This window comes from Bufo bufo, chromosome 6 (assembly GCF_905171765.1).
Source record: "Bufo bufo chromosome 6, aBufBuf1.1, whole genome shotgun sequence".
Classification (NCBI taxonomy): Eukaryota; Metazoa; Chordata; class Amphibia; order Anura; family Bufonidae; genus Bufo; species Bufo bufo.
Window position 1 is genome coordinate 412,064,784 of NC_053394.1, and position 18,850 is coordinate 412,083,633.

The following is an 18,850-nucleotide window of genomic DNA, read 5'->3' on the forward strand; positions in this document are numbered from 1 at the left end:
CCCTTTTCAGGGCAATCATCCTGCACATGACCAAACACATTACATTTCCTGCAAAACTTCATTTGGCCTTCATAATAGCAGAAACCCCTCTCCCCACCAATTGAAAAAACAGATGGAATACATTTAAAGCCTTCCTTTGCACTCCCAGCAATTTTAAATTTACACAAAAACTTCCTTTTCCCATTCAAATAACCGTGCTTATTCCTCAGCCGGCCCATAAATCTTACTTCATCACAATAGTTCAAAAGAAAAGCCGTAACAGTATTGTCAGATACTTTAGGGTTGTACATATGTACAATTACCACTTTGGAACCTTGCTGAAATAATGGCACCAACACAATCTTCTCCATCACAGCTGATTTCTTCTCCTCCTTAAGTTGATTCAGCTCCACAAACATTCTTTGGCAGACACTCGAGGAAATAAACATAATATCATAAATTCCTTGCTTAGGGAAATCTTGCAGAGCCAATACCTCATCTACCTTCAGGCTTGTCAGCTTCAGCACATCCGTGACGATCTGGTCCACTCCAATGGCCTTCCTGTCCTCCTCTCTCCAGACATGAAGCCGGATACTGTCCTCGACACCTCGAGACACCATTTTCAAAGCAAAGAATCCGCAGGCGAAAAACCCACACTCACTCCCGAAACACCCAGGGTCCCCCACAAGGAGGACCCTAGCTTACTCCTTTCAGCAAGACCAAACCGAATTCCCAGTCTGATCTTCGCCAAAAGGCCGAGAAGCGATAACCTGAAAAGGGTTCGCAGTACAGGCCGATGGTCCCCAATGCAGAGCACTAATGAAGGCAATAGACTACTGTCCCCAGCCCAATACACAGTCCGGGAGGCTTCTTTCTCTCACAAACCGGGGAAAACGTTCACGCGCGTCCTACGCACAGAAGTCACACCAGCATGCTTCTTTTCGTGTTTGCTATCTGCATAGCTCCGCCCACACGCGACTTTTGGACACGCCTTTTCTTCGCACGAAATTCCTGGTGCGGTGCAAAAGCACGCCAAGCAGAAAGCATGATAGGAATAGTAGTGAGTGAAAGGAAAAAAAAAAAAAAAAAAAAAAGGATAACCATTGTTGATTGTGATGTCACGGCACCATTGTTGAGTGTTCCATCAGGGCCCTTGTGATGTCATCCAATAGCTGACCTTACTTGACCTCTTTGACCTCTTGACCTGACAAGGCTCTTGTGACACGCGCAGTGTTCCGTCCATTGAACAGACAAGGTAGGTCCAGCTGCATAGGAAGTGCTGGGCTACTTTTTAGCCACTAAGTAATCCAGTTCAAAAGATCCACAAGAGGGAGACACAGGCAAACTTTACTCATTTATTGAAGCACTGCAAAAGCTAAATGGTTACATCCAGCCAACTTGATACAAAAAAGGGTCAATTGCCTGCCAGAGACGACTCAGCAACCCTCCGAGGTGTGCACAACAGGCCCAAATCAAACGTGGAGGAGGGGAGGTCCAAACAATTCATTCAGGTGATAAGCCAATTAACCAATCATCAGTCTTAATTGGATCCAGGGTGTGTGTGACGACACTGGGGCTGAATGGGTTGCTTGGTGCTGGAAACAACCGACAGCTGATGCAATTAGGAGATTGACAGACTAGATGCAGGTATTATATGCAAAAAGCAACACTGCACTGACTGGGCAGACAGAGGAGAAGCTGAAGGAGGCACGACACACACAACTTTCCACTTGCTTGGCTGGAAGGATGATGCTTGCAATCCATTTCAATTTCATTCTGTTTTTTTCATACTGGATTAGAAGGGGTGCACCGGTCCTGGAGGTACTGCAATACCAGGTCAATGCGTGGAGTGGACAGAGCAAGCTCTTTTTCCATCTCCCTGTTCGAAAAATCCATTTAATATATGGTCCCCAGATAGGGGACGTATCAGATATTAAACTGATAAGAACAGATACTACACTTGATCTTAGCCAAAAGGCCGAGAAGCGATAACCTGAAAAGGGTTCGCAGTACAGGCCGATGGTCCCCAATGCAGAGCACTAATGAAGGCAATAGACTACTGTCCCCAGCCCAATACACAGTCCGGGAGGCTTCTTTCTCTCACAAACCGGGGAAAACGTTCACGCGCGTCCTACGCACAGAAGTCACACCAGCATGCTTCTTTTCGTGTTTGCTATCTGCATAGCTCCGCCCACACGCGACTTTTGGACACGCCTTTTCTTCGCACGAAATTCCTGGTGCGGTGCCAAAGCACGCCAAGCAGAAAGCATGATAGGAATAGTAGTGAGTGAAAGGAAAAAAAAAAAAAAAAAAAAAAGGATAACCATTGTTGATTGTGATGTCACGGCACCATTGTTGAGTGTTCCATCAGGGCCCTTGTGATGTCATCCAATAGCTGACCTTACTTGACCTCTTTGACCTCTTGACCTGACAAGGCTCTTGTGACACGCGCAGTGTTCCGTCCATTGAACAGACAAGGTAGGTCCAGCTGCATAGGAAGTGCTGGGCTACTTTTTAGCCACTAAGTAATCCAGTTCAAAAGATCCACAAGAGGGAGACACAGGCAAACTTTACTCATTTATTGAAGCACTGCAAAAGCTAAATGGTTACATCCAGCCAACTTGATACAAAAAAGGGTCAATTGCCTGCCAGAGACGACTCAGCAACCCTCCGAGGTGTGCACAACAGGCCCAAATCAAACGTGGAGGAGGGGAGGTCCAAACAATTCATTCAGGTGATAAGCCAATTAACCAATCATCAGTCTTAATTGGATCCAGGGTGTGTGTGACGACACTGGGGCTGAATGGGTTGCTTGGTGCTGGAAACAACCGACAGCTGATGCAATTAGGAGATTGACAGACTAGATGCAGGTATTATATGCAAAAAGCAACACTGCACTGACTGGGCAGACAGAGGAGAAGCTGAAGGAGGCACGACACACACAACTTTCCACTTGCTTGGCTGGAAGGATGATGCTTGCAATCCATTTCAATTTCATTCTGTTTTTTCATACTGGATTAGAAGGGGTGCACCGGTCCTGGAGGTACTGCAATACCAGGTCAATGCGTGGAGTGGACAGAGCAAGCTCTTTTTCCATCTCCCTGTTCGAAAAATCCATTTAATATATGGTCCCCAGATAGGGGACGTATCAGATATTAAACTGATAAGAACAGATACTACACTTGATCTTAGCCAAAAGGCCGAGAAGCGATAACCTGAAAAGGGTTCGCAGTACAGGCCGATGGTCCCCAATGCAGAGCACTAATGAAGGCAATAGACTACTGTCCCCAGCCCAATACACAGTCCGGGAGGCTTCTTTCTCTCACAAACCGGGGAAAACGTTCACGCGCGTCCTACGCACAGAAGTCACACCAGCATGCTTCTTTTCGTGTTTGCTATCTGCATAGCTCCGCCCACACGCGACTTTTGGACACGCCTTTTCTTCGCACGAAATTCCTGGTGCGGTGCCAAAGCACGCCAAGCAGAAAGCATGATAGGAATAGTAGTGAGTGAAAGGAAAAAAAAAAAAAAAAAAAAAAGGATAACCATTGTTGATTGTGATGTCACGGCACCATTGTTGAGTGTTCCATCAGGGCCCTTGTGATGTCATCCAATAGCTGACCTTACTTGACCTCTTTGACCTCTTGACCTGACAAGGCTCTTGTGACACGCGCAGTGTTCCGTCCATTGAACAGACAAGGTAGGTCCAGCTGCATAGGAAGTGCTGGGCTACTTTTTAGCCACTAAGTAATCCAGTTCAAAAGATCCACAAGAGGGAGACACAGGCAAACTTTACTCATTTATTGAAGCACTGCAAAAGCTAAATGGTTACATCCAGCCAACTTGATACAAAAAAGGGTCAATTGCCTGCCAGAGACGACTCAGCAACCCTCCGAGGTGTGCACAACAGGCCCAAATCAAACGTGGAGGAGGGGAGGTCCAAACAATTCATTCAGGTGATAAGCCAATTAACCAATCATCAGTCTTAATTGGATCCAGGGTGGGTGTGACGACACTGGGGCTGAATGGGTTGCTTGGTGCTGGAAACAACCGACAGCTGATGCAATTAGGAGATTGACAGACTAGATGCAGGTATTATATGCAAAAAGCAACACTGCACTGACTGGGCAGACAGAGGAGAAGCTGAAGGAGGCACGACACACACAACTTTCCACTTGCTTGGCTGGAAGGATGATGCTTGCAATCCATTTCAATTTCATTCTGTTTTTTCATACTGGATTAGAAGGGGTGCACCGGTCCTGGAGGTACTGCAATACCAGGTCAATGCGTGGAGTGGACAGAGCAAGCTCTTTTTCCATCTCCCTGTTCGAAAAATCCATTTAATATATGGTCCCCAGATAGGGGACGTATCAGATATTAAACTGATAAGAACAGATACTACACTTGATCTTAGCCAAAAGGCCGAGAAGCGATAACCTGAAAAGGGTTCGCAGTACAGGCCGATGGTCCCCAATGCAGAGCACTAATGAAGGCAATAGACTACTGTCCCCAGCCCAATACACAGTCCGGGAGGCTTCTTTCTCTCACAAACCGGGGAAAACGTTCACGCGCGTCCTACGCACAGAAGTCACACCAGCATGCTTCTTTTCGTGTTTGCTATCTGCATAGCTCCGCCCACACGCGACTTTTGGACACGCCTTTTCTTCGCACGAAATTCCTGGTGCGGTGCCAAAGCACGCCAAGCAGAAAGCATGATAGGAATAGTAGTGAGTGAAAGGAAAAAAAAAAAAAAAAAAAAAAAAGGATAACCATTGTTGATTGTGATGTCACGGCACCATTGTTGAGTGTTCCATCAGGGCCCTTGTGATGTCATCCAATAGCTGACCTTACTTGACCTCTTTGACCTCTTGACCTGACAAGGCTCTTGTGACACGCGCAGTGTTCCGTCCATTGAACAGACAAGGTAGGTCCAGCTGCATAGGAAGTGCTGGGCTACTTTTTAGCCACTAAGTAATCCAGTTCAAAAGATCCACAAGAGGGAGACACAGGCAAACTTTACTCATTTATTGAAGCACTGCAAAAGCTAAATGGTTACATCCAGCCAACTTGATACAAAAAAGGGTCAATTGCCTGCCAGAGACGACTCAGCAACCCTCCGAGGTGTGCACAACAGGCCCAAATCAAACGTGGAGGAGGGGAGGTCCAAACAATTCATTCAGGTGATAAGCCAATTAACCAATCATCAGTCTTAATTGGATCCAGGGTGTGTGTGACGACACTGGGGCTGAATGGGTTGCTTGGTGCTGGAAACAACCGACAGCTGATGCAATTAGGAGATTGACAGACTAGATGCAGGTATTATATGCAAAAAGCAACACTGCACTGACTGGGCAGACAGAGGAGAAGCTGAAGGAGGCACGACACACACAACTTTCCACTTGCTTGGCTGGAAGGATGATGCTTGCAATCCATTTCAATTTCATTCTGTTTTTTCATACTGGATTAGAAGGGGTGCACCGGTCCTGGAGGTACTGCAATACCAGGTCAATGCGTGGAGTGGACAGAGCAAGCTCTTTTTCCATCTCCCTGTTCGAAAAATCCATTTAATATATGGTCCCCAGATAGGGGACGTATCAGATATTAAACTGATAAGAACAGATACTACACTTGATCTTAGCCAAAAGGCCGAGAAGCGATAACCTGAAAAGGGTTCGCAGTACAGGCCGATGGTCCCCAATGCAGAGCACTAATGAAGGCAATAGACTACTGTCCCCAGCCCAATACACAGTCCGGGAGGCTTCTTTCTCTCACAAACCGGGGAAAACGTTCACGCGCGTCCTACGCACAGAAGTCACACCAGCATGCTTCTTTTCGTGTTTGCTATCTGCATAGCTCCGCCCACACGCGACTTTTGGACACGCCTTTTCTTCGCACGAAATTCCTGGTGCGGTGCCAAAGCACGCCAAGCAGAAAGCATGATAGGAATAGTAGTGAGTGAAAGGAAAAAAAAAAAAAAAAAAAAAAAAAAGGATAACCATTGTTGATTGTGATGTCACGGCACCATTGTTGAGTGTTCCATCAGGGCCCTTGTGATGTCATCCAATAGCTGACCTTACTTGACCTCTTTGACCTCTTGACCTGACAAGGCTCTTGTGACACGCGCAGTGTTCCGTCCATTGAACAGACAAGGTAGGTCCAGCTGCATAGGAAGTGCTGGGCTACTTTTTAGCCACTAAGTAATCCAGTTCAAAAGATCCACAAGAGGGAGACACAGGCAAACTTTACTCATTTATTGAAGCACTGCAAAAGCTAAATGGTTACATCCAGCCAACTTGATACAAAAAAGGGTCAATTGCCTGCCAGAGACGACTCAGCAACCCTCCGAGGTGTGCACAACAGGCCCAAATCAAACGTGGAGGAGGGGAGGTCCAAACAATTCATTCAGGTGATAAGCCAATTAACCAATCATCAGTCTTAATTGGATCCAGGGTGTGTGTGACGACACTGGGGCTGAATGGGTTGCTTGGTGCTGGAAACAACCGACAGCTGATGCAATTAGGAGATTGACAGACTAGATGCAGGTATTATATGCAAAAAGCAACACTGCACTGACTGGGCAGACAGAGGAGAAGCTGAAGGAGGCACGACACACACAACTTTCCACTTGCTTGGCTGGAAGGATGATGCTTGCAATCCATTTCAATTTCATTCTGTTTTTTCATACTGGATTAGAAGGGGTGCACCGGTCCTGGAGGTACTGCAATACCAGGTCAATGCGTGGAGTGGACAGAGCAAGCTCTTTTTCCATCTCCCTGTTCGAAAAATCCATTTAATATATGGTCCCCAGATAGGGGACGTATCAGATATTAAACTGATAAGAACAGATACTACACTTGATCTTAGCCAAAAGGCCGAGAAGCGATAACCTGAAAAGGGTTCGCAGTACAGGCCGATGGTCCCCAATGCAGAGCACTAATGAAGGCAATAGACTACTGTCCCCAGCCCAATACACAGTCCGGGAGGCTTCTTTCTCTCACAAACCGGGGAAAACGTTCACGCGCGTCCTACGCACAGAAGTCACACCAGCATGCTTCTTTTCGTGTTTGCTATCTGCATAGCTCCGCCCACACGCGACTTTTGGACACGCCTTTTCTTCGCACGAAATTCCTGGTGCGGTGCCAAAGCACGCCAAGCAGAAAGCATGATAGGAATAGTAGTGAGTGAAAGGAAAAAAAAAAAAAAAAAAAAAAAAAGGATAACCATTGTTGATTGTGATGTCACGGCACCATTGTTGAGTGTTCCATCAGGGCCCTTGTGATGTCATCCAATAGCTGACCTTACTTGACCTCTTTGACCTCTTGACCTGACAAGGCTCTTGTGACACGCGCAGTGTTCCGTCCATTGAACAGACAAGGTAGGTCCAGCTGCATAGGAAGTGCTGGGCTACTTTTTAGCCACTAAGTAATCCAGTTCAAAAGATCCACAAGAGGGAGACACAGGCAAACTTTACTCATTTATTGAAGCACTGCAAAAGCTAAATGGTTACATCCAGCCAACTTGATACAAAAAAGGGTCAATTGCCTGCCAGAGACGACTCAGCAACCCTCCGAGGTGTGCACAACAGGCCCAAATCAAACGTGGAGGAGGGGAGGTCCAAACAATTCATTCAGGTGATAAGCCAATTAACCAATCATCAGTCTTAATTGGATCCAGGGTGTGTGTGACGACACTGGGGCTGAATGGGTTGCTTGGTGCTGGAAACAACCGACAGCTGATGCAATTAGGAGATTGACAGACTAGATGCAGGTATTATATGCAAAAAGCAACACTGCACTGACTGGGCAGACAGAGGAGAAGCTGAAGGAGGCACGACACACACAACTTTCCACTTGCTTGGCTGGAAGGATGATGCTTGCAATCCATTTCAATTTCATTCTGTTTTTTCATACTGGATTAGAAGGGGTGCACCGGTCCTGGAGGTACTGCAATACCAGGTCAATGCGTGGAGTGGACAGAGCAAGCTCTTTTTCCATCTCCCTGTTCGAAAAATCCATTTAATATATGGTCCCCAGATAGGGGACGTATCAGATATTAAACTGATAAGAACAGATACTACACTTGATCTTAGCCAAAAGGCCGAGAAGCGATAACCTGAAAAGGGTTCGCAGTACAGGCCGATGGTCCCCAATGCAGAGCACTAATGAAGGCAATAGACTACTGTCCCCAGCCCAATACACAGTCCGGGAGGCTTCTTTCTCTCACAAACCGGGGAAAACGTTCACGCGCGTCCTACGCACAGAAGTCACACCAGCATGCTTCTTTTCGTGTTTGCTATCTGCATAGCTCCGCCCACACGCGACTTTTGGACACGCCTTTTCTTCGCACGAAATTCCTGGTGCGGTGCCAAAGCACGCCAAGCAGAAAGCATGATAGGAATAGTAGTGAGTGAAAGGAAAAAAAAAAAAAAAAAAAAAAGGATAACCATTGTTGATTGTGATGTCACGGCACCATTGTTGAGTGTTCCATCAGGGCCCTTGTGATGTCATCCAATAGCTGACCTTACTTGACCTCTTTGACCTCTTGACCTGACAAGGCTCTTGTGACACGCGCAGTGTTCCGTCCATTGAACAGACAAGGTAGGTCCAGCTGCATAGGAAGTGCTGGGCTACTTTTTAGCCACTAAGTAATCCAGTTCAAAAGATCCACAAGAGGGAGACACAGGCAAACTTTACTCATTTATTGAAGCACTGCAAAAGCTAAATGGTTACATCCAGCCAACTTGATACAAAAAAGGGTCAATTGCCTGCCAGAGACGACTCAGCAACCCTCCGAGGTGTGCACAACAGGCCCAAATCAAACGTGGAGGAGGGGAGGTCCAAACAATTCATTCAGGTGATAAGCCAATTAACCAATCATCAGTCTTAATTGGATCCAGGGTGTGTGTGACGACACTGGGGCTGAATGGGTTGCTTGGTGCTGGAAACAACCGACAGCTGATGCAATTAGGAGATTGACAGACTAGATGCAGGTATTATATGCAAAAAGCAACACTGCACTGACTGGGCAGACAGAGGAGAAGCTGAAGGAGGCACGACACACACAACTTTCCACTTGCTTGGCTGGAAGGATGATGCTTGCAATCCATTTCAATTTCATTCTGTTTTTTCATACTGGATTAGAAGGGGTGCACCGGTCCTGGAGGTACTGCAATACCAGGTCAATGCGTGGAGTGGACAGAGCAAGCTCTTTTTCCATCTCCCTGTTCGAAAAATCCATTTAATATATGGTCCCCAGATAGGGGACGTATCAGATATTAAACTGATAAGAACAGATACTACACTTGATCTTAGCCAAAAGGCCGAGAAGCGATAACCTGAAAAGGGTTCGCAGTACAGGCCGATGGTCCCCAATGCAGAGCACTAATGAAGGCAATAGACTACTGTCCCCAGCCCAATACACAGTCCGGGAGGCTTCTTTCTCTCACAAACCGGGGAAAACGTTCACGCGCGTCCTACGCACAGAAGTCACACCAGCATGCTTCTTTTCGTGTTTGCTATCTGCATAGCTCCGCCCACACGCGACTTTTGGACACGCCTTTTCTTCGCACGAAATTCCTGGTGCGGTGCCAAAGCACGCCAAGCAGAAAGCATGATAGGAATAGTAGTGAGTGAAAGGAAAAAAAAAAAAAAAAAAAAAAAAAAGGATAACCATTGTTGATTGTGATGTCACGGCACCATTGTTGAGTGTTCCATCAGGGCCCTTGTGATGTCATCCAATAGCTGACCTTACTTGACCTCTTTGACCTCTTGACCTGACAAGGCTCTTGTGACACGCGCAGTGTTCCGTCCATTGAACAGACAAGGTAGGTCCAGCTGCATAGGAAGTGCTGGGCTACTTTTTAGCCACTAAGTAATCCAGTTCAAAAGATCCACAAGAGGGAGACACAGGCAAACTTTACTCATTTATTGAAGCACTGCAAAAGCTAAATGGTTACATCCAGCCAACTTGATACAAAAAAGGGTCAATTGCCTGCCAGAGACGACTCAGCAACCCTCCGAGGTGTGCACAACAGGCCCAAATCAAACGTGGAGGAGGGGAGGTCCAAACAATTCATTCAGGTGATAAGCCAATTAACCAATCATCAGTCTTAATTGGATCCAGGGTGTGTGTGACGACACTGGGGCTGAATGGGTTGCTTGGTGCTGGAAACAACCGACAGCTGATGCAATTAGGAGATTGACAGACTAGATGCAGGTATTATATGCAAAAAGCAACACTGCACTGACTGGGCAGACAGAGGAGAAGCTGAAGGAGGCACGACACACACAACTTTCCACTTGCTTGGCTGGAAGGATGATGCTTGCAATCCATTTCAATTTCATTCTGTTTTTTCATACTGGATTAGAAGGGGTGCACCGGTCCTGGAGGTACTGCAATACCAGGTCAATGCGTGGAGTGGACAGAGCAAGCTCTTTTTCCATCTCCCTGTTCGAAAAATCCATTTAATATATGGTCCCCAGATAGGGGACGTATCAGATATTAAACTGATAAGAACAGATACTACACTTGATCTTAGCCAAAAGGCCGAGAAGCGATAACCTGAAAAGGGTTCGCAGTACAGGCCGATGGTCCCCAATGCAGAGCACTAATGAAGGCAATAGACTACTGTCCCCAGCCCAATACACAGTCCGGGAGGCTTCTTTCTCTCACAAACCGGGGAAAACGTTCACGCGCGTCCTACGCACAGAAGTCACACCAGCATGCTTCTTTTCGTGTTTGCTATCTGCATAGCTCCGCCCACACGCGACTTTTGGACACGCCTTTTCTTCGCACGAAATTCCTGGTGCGGTGCCAAAGCACGCCAAGCAGAAAGCATGATAGGAATAGTAGTGAGTGAAAGGAAAAAAAAAAAAAAAAAAAAAAAAAAGGATAACCATTGTTGATTGTGATGTCACGGCACCATTGTTGAGTGTTCCATCAGGGCCCTTGTGATGTCATCCAATAGCTGACCTTACTTGACCTCTTTGACCTCTTGACCTGACAAGGCTCTTGTGACACGCGCAGTGTTCCGTCCATTGAACAGACAAGGTAGGTCCAGCTGCATAGGAAGTGCTGGGCTACTTTTTAGCCACTAAGTAATCCAGTTCAAAAGATCCACAAGAGGGAGACACAGGCAAACTTTACTCATTTATTGAAGCACTGCAAAAGCTAAATGGTTACATCCAGCCAACTTGATACAAAAAAGGGTCAATTGCCTGCCAGAGACGACTCAGCAACCCTCCGAGGTGTGCACAACAGGCCCAAATCAAACGTGGAGGAGGGGAGGTCCAAACAATTCATTCAGGTGATAAGCCAATTAACCAATCATCAGTCTTAATTGGATCCAGGGTGTGTGTGACGACACTGGGGCTGAATGGGTTGCTTGGTGCTGGAAACAACCGACAGCTGATGCAATTAGGAGATTGACAGACTAGATGCAGGTATTATATGCAAAAAGCAACACTGCACTGACTGGGCAGACAGAGGAGAAGCTGAAGGAGGCACGACACACACAACTTTCCACTTGCTTGGCTGGAAGGATGATGCTTGCAATCCATTTCAATTTCATTCTGTTTTTTCATACTGGATTAGAAGGGGTGCACCGGTCCTGGAGGTACTGCAATACCAGGTCAATGCGTGGAGTGGACAGAGCAAGCTCTTTTTCCATCTCCCTGTTCGAAAAATCCATTTAATATATGGTCCCCAGATAGGGGACGTATCAGATATTAAACTGATAAGAACAGATACTACACTTGATCTTAGCCAAAAGGCCGAGAAGCGATAACCTGAAAAGGGTTCGCAGTACAGGCCGATGGTCCCCAATGCAGAGCACTAATGAAGGCAATAGACTACTGTCCCCAGCCCAATACACAGTCCGGGAGGCTTCTTTCTCTCACAAACCGGGGAAAACGTTCACGCGCGTCCTACGCACAGAAGTCACACCAGCATGCTTCTTTTCGTGTTTGCTATCTGCATAGCTCCGCCCACACGCGACTTTTGGACACGCCTTTTCTTCGCACGAAATTCCTGGTGCGGTGCCAAAGCACGCCAAGCAGAAAGCATGATAGGAATAGTAGTGAGTGAAAGGAAAAAAAAAAAAAAAAAAAAAAAAGGATAACCATTGTTGATTGTGATGTCACGGCACCATTGTTGAGTGTTCCATCAGGGCCCTTGTGATGTCATCCAATAGCTGACCTTACTTGACCTCTTTGACCTCTTGACCTGACAAGGCTCTTGTGACACGCGCAGTGTTCCGTCCATTGAACAGACAAGGTAGGTCCAGCTGCATAGGAAGTGCTGGGCTACTTTTTAGCCACTAAGTAATCCAGTTCAAAAGATCCACAAGAGGGAGACACAGGCAAACTTTACTCATTTATTGAAGCACTGCAAAAGCTAAATGGTTACATCCAGCCAACTTGATACAAAAAAGGGTCAATTGCCTGCCAGAGACGACTCAGCAACCCTCCGAGGTGTGCACAACAGGCCCAAATCAAACGTGGAGGAGGGGAGGTCCAAACAATTCATTCAGGTGATAAGCCAATTAACCAATCATCAGTCTTAATTGGATCCAGGGTGTGTGTGACGACACTGGGGCTGAATGGGTTGCTTGGTGCTGGAAACAACCGACAGCTGATGCAATTAGGAGATTGACAGACTAGATGCAGGTATTATATGCAAAAAGCAACACTGCACTGACTGGGCAGACAGAGGAGAAGCTGAAGGAGGCACGACACACACAACTTTCCACTTGCTTGGCTGGAAGGATGATGCTTGCAATCCATTTCAATTTCATTCTGTTTTTTCATACTGGATTAGAAGGGGTGCACCGGTCCTGGAGGTACTGCAATACCAGGTCAATGCGTGGAGTGGACAGAGCAAGCTCTTTTTCCATCTCCCTGTTCGAAAAATCCATTTAATATATGGTCCCCAGATAGGGGACGTATCAGATATTAAACTGATAAGAACAGATACTACACTTGATCTTAGCCAAAAGGCCGAGAAGCGATAACCTGAAAAGGGTTCGCAGTACAGGCCGATGGTCCCCAATGCAGAGCACTAATGAAGGCAATAGACTACTGTCCCCAGCCCAATACACAGTCCGGGAGGCTTCTTTCTCTCACAAACCGGGGAAAACGTTCACGCGCGTCCTACGCACAGAAGTCACACCAGCATGCTTCTTTTCGTGTTTGCTATCTGCATAGCTCCGCCCACACGCGACTTTTGGACACGCCTTTTCTTCGCACGAAATTCCTGGTGCGGTGCCAAAGCACGCCAAGCAGAAAGCATGATAGGAATAGTAGTGAGTGAAAGGAAAAAAAAAAAAAAAAAAAAAAAGGATAACCATTGTTGATTGTGATGTCACGGCACCATTGTTGAGTGTTCCATCAGGGCCCTTGTGATGTCATCCAATAGCTGACCTTACTTGACCTCTTTGACCTCTTGACCTGACAAGGCTCTTGTGACACGCGCAGTGTTCCGTCCATTGAACAGACAAGGTAGGTCCAGCTGCATAGGAAGTGCTGGGCTACTTTTTAGCCACTAAGTAATCCAGTTCAAAAGATCCACAAGAGGGAGACACAGGCAAACTTTACTCATTTATTGAAGCACTGCAAAAGCTAAATGGTTACATCCAGCCAACTTGATACAAAAAAGGGTCAATTGCCTGCCAGAGACGACTCAGCAACCCTCCGAGGTGTGCACAACAGGCCCAAATCAAACGTGGAGGAGGGGAGGTCCAAACAATTCATTCAGGTGATAAGCCAATTAACCAATCATCAGTCTTAATTGGATCCAGGGTGTGTGTGACGACACTGGGGCTGAATGGGTTGCTTGGTGCTGGAAACAACCGACAGCTGATGCAATTAGGAGATTGACAGACTAGATGCAGGTATTATATGCAAAAAGCAACACTGCACTGACTGGGCAGACAGAGGAGAAGCTGAAGGAGGCACGACACACACAACTTTCCACTTGCTTGGCTGGAAGGATGATGCTTGCAATCCATTTCAATTTCATTCTGTTTTTTCATACTGGATTAGAAGGGGTGCACCGGTCCTGGAGGTACTGCAATACCAGGTCAATGCGTGGAGTGGACAGAGCAAGCTCTTTTTCCATCTCCCTGTTCGAAAAATCCATTTAATATATGGTCCCCAGATAGGGGACGTATCAGATATTAAACTGATAAGAACAGATACTACACTTGATCTTAGCCAAAAGGCCGAGAAGCGATAACCTGAAAAGGGTTCGCAGTACAGGCCGATGGTCCCCAATGCAGAGCACTAATGAAGGCAATAGACTACTGTCCCCAGCCCAATACACAGTCCGGGAGGCTTCTTTCTCTCACAAACCGGGGAAAACGTTCACGCGCGTCCTACGCACAGAAGTCACACCAGCATGCTTCTTTTCGTGTTTGCTATCTGCATAGCTCCGCCCACACGCGACTTTTGGACACGCCTTTTCTTCGCACGAAATTCCTGGTGCGGTGCCAAAGCACGCCAAGCAGAAAGCATGATAGGAATAGTAGTGAGTGAAAGGAAAAAAAAAAAAAAAAAAAAAAAAGGATAACCATTGTTGATTGTGATGTCACGGCACCATTGTTGAGTGTTCCATCAGGGCCCTTGTGATGTCATCCAATAGCTGACCTTACTTGACCTCTTTGACCTCTTGACCTGACAAGGCTCTTGTGACACGCGCAGTGTTCCGTCCATTGAACAGACAAGGTAGGTCCAGCTGCATAGGAAGTGCTGGGCTACTTTTTAGCCACTAAGTAATCCAGTTCAAAAGATCCACAAGAGGGAGACACAGGCAAACTTTACTCATTTATTGAAGCACTGCAAAAGCTAAATGGTTACATCCAGCCAACTTGATACAAAAAAGGGTCAATTGCCTGCCAGAGACGACTCAGCAACCCTCCGAGGTGTGCACAACAGGCCCAAATCAAACGTGGAGGAGGGGAGGTCCAAACAATTCATTCAGGTGATAAGCCAATTAACCAATCATCAGTCTTAATTGGATCCAGGGTGTGTGTGACGACACTGGGGCTGAATGGGTTGCTTGGTGCTGGAAACAACCGACAGCTGATGCAATTAGGAGATTGACAGACTAGATGCAGGTATTATATGCAAAAAGCAACACTGCACTGACTGGGCAGACAGAGGAGAAGCTGAAGGAGGCACGACACACACAACTTTCCACTTGCTTGGCTGGAAGGATGATGCTTGCAATCCATTTCAATTTCATTCTGTTTTTTCATACTGGATTAGAAGGGGTGCACCGGTCCTGGAGGTACTGCAATACCAGGTCAATGCGTGGAGTGGACAGAGCAAGCTCTTTTTCCATCTCCCTGTTCGAAAAATCCATTTAATATATGGTCCCCAGATAGGGGACGTATCAGATATTAAACTGATAAGAACAGATACTACACTTGATCTTAGCCAAAAGGCCGAGAAGCGATAACCTGAAAAGGGTTCGCAGTACAGGCCGATGGTCCCCAATGCAGAGCACTAATGAAGGCAATAGACTACTGTCCCCAGCCCAATACACAGTCCGGGAGGCTTCTTTCTCTCACAAACCGGGGAAAACGTTCACGCGCGTCCTACGCACAGAAGTCACACCAGCATGCTTCTTTTCGTGTTTGCTATCTGCATAGCTCCGCCCACACGCGACTTTTGGACACGCCTTTTCTTCGCACGAAATTCCTGGTGCGGTGCCAAAGCACGCCAAGCAGAAAGCATGATAGGAATAGTAGTGAGTGAAAGGAAAAAAAAAAAAAAAAAAAAAAAGGATAACCATTGTTGATTGTGATGTCACGGCACCATTGTTGAGTGTTCCATCAGGGCCCTTGTGATGTCATCCAATAGCTGACCTTACTTGACCTCTTTGACCTCTTGACCTGACAAGGCTCTTGTGACACGCGCAGTGTTCCGTCCATTGAACAGACAAGGTAGGTCCAGCTGCATAGGAAGTGCTGGGCTACTTTTTAGCCACTAAGTAATCCAGTTCAAAAGATCCACAAGAGGGAGACACAGGCAAACTTTACTCATTTATTGAAGCACTGCAAAAGCTAAATGGTTACATCCAGCCAACTTGATACAAAAAAGGGTCAATTGCCTGCCAGAGACGACTCAGCAACCCTCCGAGGTGTGCACAACAGGCCCAAATCAAACGTGGAGGAGGGGAGGTCCAAACAATTCATTCAGGTGATAAGCCAATTAACCAATCATCAGTCTTAATTGGATCCAGGGTGTGTGTGACGACACTGGGGCTGAATGGGTTGCTTGGTGCTGGAAACAACCGACAGCTGATGCAATTAGGAGATTGACAGACTAGATGCAGGTATTATATGCAAAAAGCAACACTGCACTGACTGGGCAGACAGAGGAGAAGCTGAAGGAGGCACGACACACACAACTTTCCACTTGCTTGGCTGGAAGGATGATGCTTGCAATCCATTTCAATTTCATTCTGTTTTTTCATACTGGATTAGAAGGGGTGCACCGGTCCTGGAGGTACTGCAATACCAGGTCAATGCGTGGAGTGGACAGAGCAAGCTCTTTTTCCATCTCCCTGTTCGAAAAATCCATTTAATATATGGTCCCCAGATAGGGGACGTATCAGATATTAAACTGATAAGAACAGATACTACACTTGATCTTAGCCAAAAGGCCGAGAAGCGATAACCTGAAAAGGGTTCGCAGTACAGGCCGATGGTCCCCAATGCAGAGCACTAATGAAGGCAATAGACTACTGTCCCCAGCCCAATACACAGTCCGGGAGGCTTCTTTCTCTCACAAACCGGGGAAAACGTTCACGCGCGTCCTACGCACAGAAGTCACACCAGCATGCTTCTTTTCGTGTTTGCTATCTGCATAGCTCCGCCCACACGCGACTTTTGGACACGCCTTTTCTTCGCACGAAATTCCTGGTGCGGTGCCAAAGCACGCCAAGCAGAAAGCATGATAGGAATAGTAGTGAGTGAAAGGAAAAAAAAAAAAAAAAAAAAAAGGATAACCATTGTTGATTGTGATGTCACGGCACCATTGTTGAGTGTTCCATCAGGGCCCTTGTGATGTCATCCAATAGCTGACCTTACTTGACCTCTTTGACCTCTTGACCTGACAAGGCTCTTGTGACACGCGCAGTGTTCCGTCCATTGAACAGACAAGGTAGGTCCAGCTGCATAGGAAGTGCTGGGCTACTTTTTAGCCACTAAGTAATCCAGTTCAAAAGATCCACAAGAGGGAGACACAGGCAAACTTTACTCATTTATTGAAGCACTGCAAAAGCTAAATGGTTACATCCAGCCAACTTGATACAAAAAAGGGTCAATTGCCTGCCAGAGACGACTCAGCAACCCTCCGAGGTGTGCACAACAGGCCCAAATCAAACGTGGAGGAGGGGAGGTCCAAACAATTCATTCAGGTGATAAGCCAATTAACCAATCATCAGTCTTAATTGGATCCAGGGTGTGTGTGACGACACTGGGGCTGAATGGGTTGCTTGGTGCTGGAAACAACCGACAGCTGATGCAATTAGGAGATTGACAGACTAGATGCAGGTATTATATGCAAAAAGCAACACTGCACTGACTGGGCAGACAGAGGAGAAGCTGAAGGAGGCACGACACACACAACTTTCCACTTGCTTGGCTGGAAGGATGATGCTTGCAATCCATTTCAATTTCATTCTGTTTTTTCATACTGGATTAGAAGGGGTGCACCGGTCCTGGAGGTACTGCAATACCAGGTCAATGCGTGGAGTGGACAGAGCAAGCTCTTTTTCCATCTCCCTGTTCGAAAAATCCATTTAATATATGGTCCCCAGATAGGGGACGTATCAGATATTAAACTGATAAGAACAGATACTACACTTGATCTTAGCCAAAAGGCCGAGAAGCGATAACCTGAAAAGGGTTCGCAGTACAGGCCGATGGTCCCCAATGCAGAGCACTAATGAAGGCAATAGACTACTGTCCCCAGCCCAATACACAGTCCGGGAGGCTTCTTTCTCTCACAAACCGGGGAAAACGTTCACGCGCGTCCTACGCACAGAAGTCACACCAGCATGCTTCTTTTCGTGTTTGCTATCTGCATAGCTCCGCCCACACGCGACTTTTGGACACGCCTTTTCTTCGCACGAAATTCCTGGTGCGGTGCCAAAGCACGCCAAGCAGAAAGCATGATAGGAATAGTAGTGAGTGAAAGGAAAAAAAAAAAAAAAAAAAAAAAGGATAACCATTGTTGATTGTGATGTCACGGCACCATTGTTGAGTGTTCCATCAGGGCCCTTGTGATGTCATCCAATAGCTGACCTTACTTGACCTCTTTGACCTCTTGACCTGACAAGGCTCTTGTGACACGCGCAGTGTTCCGTCCATTGAACAGACAAGGTAGGTCCAGCTGCATAGGAAGTGCTGGGCTACTTTTTAGCCACTAAGTAATCCAGTTCAAAAGATCCACAAGAGGGAGACACAGGCAAACTTTACTCATTTATTGAAGCACTGCAAAAGCTAAATGGTTACATCCAGCCAACTTGATACAAAAAAGGGTCAATTGCCTGCCAGAGACGACTCAGCAACCCTCCGAGGTGTGCACAACAGGCCCAAATCAAACGTGGAGGAGGGGAGGTCCAAACAATTCATTCAGGTGATAAGCCAATTAACCAATCATCAGTCTTAATTGGATCCAGGGTGTGTGTGACGACACTGGGGCTGAATGGGTTGCTTGGTGCTGGAAACAACCGACAGCTGATGCAATTAGGAGATTGACAGACTAGATGCAGGTATTATATGCAAAAAGCAACACTGCACTGACTGGGCAGACAGAGGAGAAGCTGAAGGAGGCACGACACACACAACTTTCCACTTGCTTGG

The 18,850-nt window shown here is 46.7% G+C and overlaps 14 non-coding genes across 14 annotated transcripts; all 14 read right to left on the reverse strand.

Annotated features, from left to right (window-relative positions):
* Positions 1 to 1,778: 1,778 nt before the first annotated feature.
* Positions 1,779 to 1,969, reverse strand: LOC121006250. Its single transcript, XR_005780113.1, has one exon. It is a non-coding gene; the product is annotated as a U2 spliceosomal RNA (small nuclear RNA).
* A 1,031-nt stretch (positions 1,970 to 3,000) lies between these two features.
* LOC121006251 lies at positions 3,001 to 3,191 on the reverse strand. The gene has a single exon (XR_005780114.1). It is a non-coding gene; the product is annotated as a U2 spliceosomal RNA (small nuclear RNA).
* A 1,031-nt stretch (positions 3,192 to 4,222) lies between these two features.
* Positions 4,223 to 4,413, reverse strand: LOC121006252. The gene has a single exon (XR_005780115.1). It is a non-coding gene; the product is annotated as a U2 spliceosomal RNA (small nuclear RNA).
* Positions 4,414 to 5,446: 1,033 nt separating this feature from the next.
* Positions 5,447 to 5,637, reverse strand: LOC121006253. Its single transcript, XR_005780116.1, has one exon. It is a non-coding gene; the product is annotated as a U2 spliceosomal RNA (small nuclear RNA).
* A 1,035-nt stretch (positions 5,638 to 6,672) lies between these two features.
* LOC121006254 lies at positions 6,673 to 6,863 on the reverse strand. The gene has a single exon (XR_005780117.1). It is a non-coding gene; the product is annotated as a U2 spliceosomal RNA (small nuclear RNA).
* Positions 6,864 to 7,897: 1,034 nt separating this feature from the next.
* LOC121006255 lies at positions 7,898 to 8,088 on the reverse strand. The gene has a single exon (XR_005780118.1). It is a non-coding gene; the product is annotated as a U2 spliceosomal RNA (small nuclear RNA).
* Positions 8,089 to 9,119: 1,031 nt separating this feature from the next.
* On the reverse strand, positions 9,120 to 9,310 carry LOC121006256. The gene has a single exon (XR_005780119.1). It is a non-coding gene; the product is annotated as a U2 spliceosomal RNA (small nuclear RNA).
* Positions 9,311 to 10,345: 1,035 nt separating this feature from the next.
* On the reverse strand, positions 10,346 to 10,536 carry LOC121006257. The gene has a single exon (XR_005780120.1). It is a non-coding gene; the product is annotated as a U2 spliceosomal RNA (small nuclear RNA).
* A 1,035-nt stretch (positions 10,537 to 11,571) lies between these two features.
* LOC121006258 lies at positions 11,572 to 11,762 on the reverse strand. Its single transcript, XR_005780121.1, has one exon. It is a non-coding gene; the product is annotated as a U2 spliceosomal RNA (small nuclear RNA).
* Positions 11,763 to 12,795: 1,033 nt separating this feature from the next.
* LOC121006259 lies at positions 12,796 to 12,986 on the reverse strand. The gene has a single exon (XR_005780122.1). It is a non-coding gene; the product is annotated as a U2 spliceosomal RNA (small nuclear RNA).
* A 1,032-nt stretch (positions 12,987 to 14,018) lies between these two features.
* LOC121006260 lies at positions 14,019 to 14,209 on the reverse strand. Its single transcript, XR_005780123.1, has one exon. It is a non-coding gene; the product is annotated as a U2 spliceosomal RNA (small nuclear RNA).
* Positions 14,210 to 15,242: 1,033 nt separating this feature from the next.
* On the reverse strand, positions 15,243 to 15,433 carry LOC121006261. Its single transcript, XR_005780124.1, has one exon. It is a non-coding gene; the product is annotated as a U2 spliceosomal RNA (small nuclear RNA).
* Positions 15,434 to 16,465: 1,032 nt separating this feature from the next.
* LOC121006262 lies at positions 16,466 to 16,656 on the reverse strand. The gene has a single exon (XR_005780125.1). It is a non-coding gene; the product is annotated as a U2 spliceosomal RNA (small nuclear RNA).
* Positions 16,657 to 17,687: 1,031 nt separating this feature from the next.
* On the reverse strand, positions 17,688 to 17,878 carry LOC121006263. The gene has a single exon (XR_005780126.1). It is a non-coding gene; the product is annotated as a U2 spliceosomal RNA (small nuclear RNA).
* Between the last annotated feature and the right edge of the window lie 972 nt (positions 17,879 to 18,850).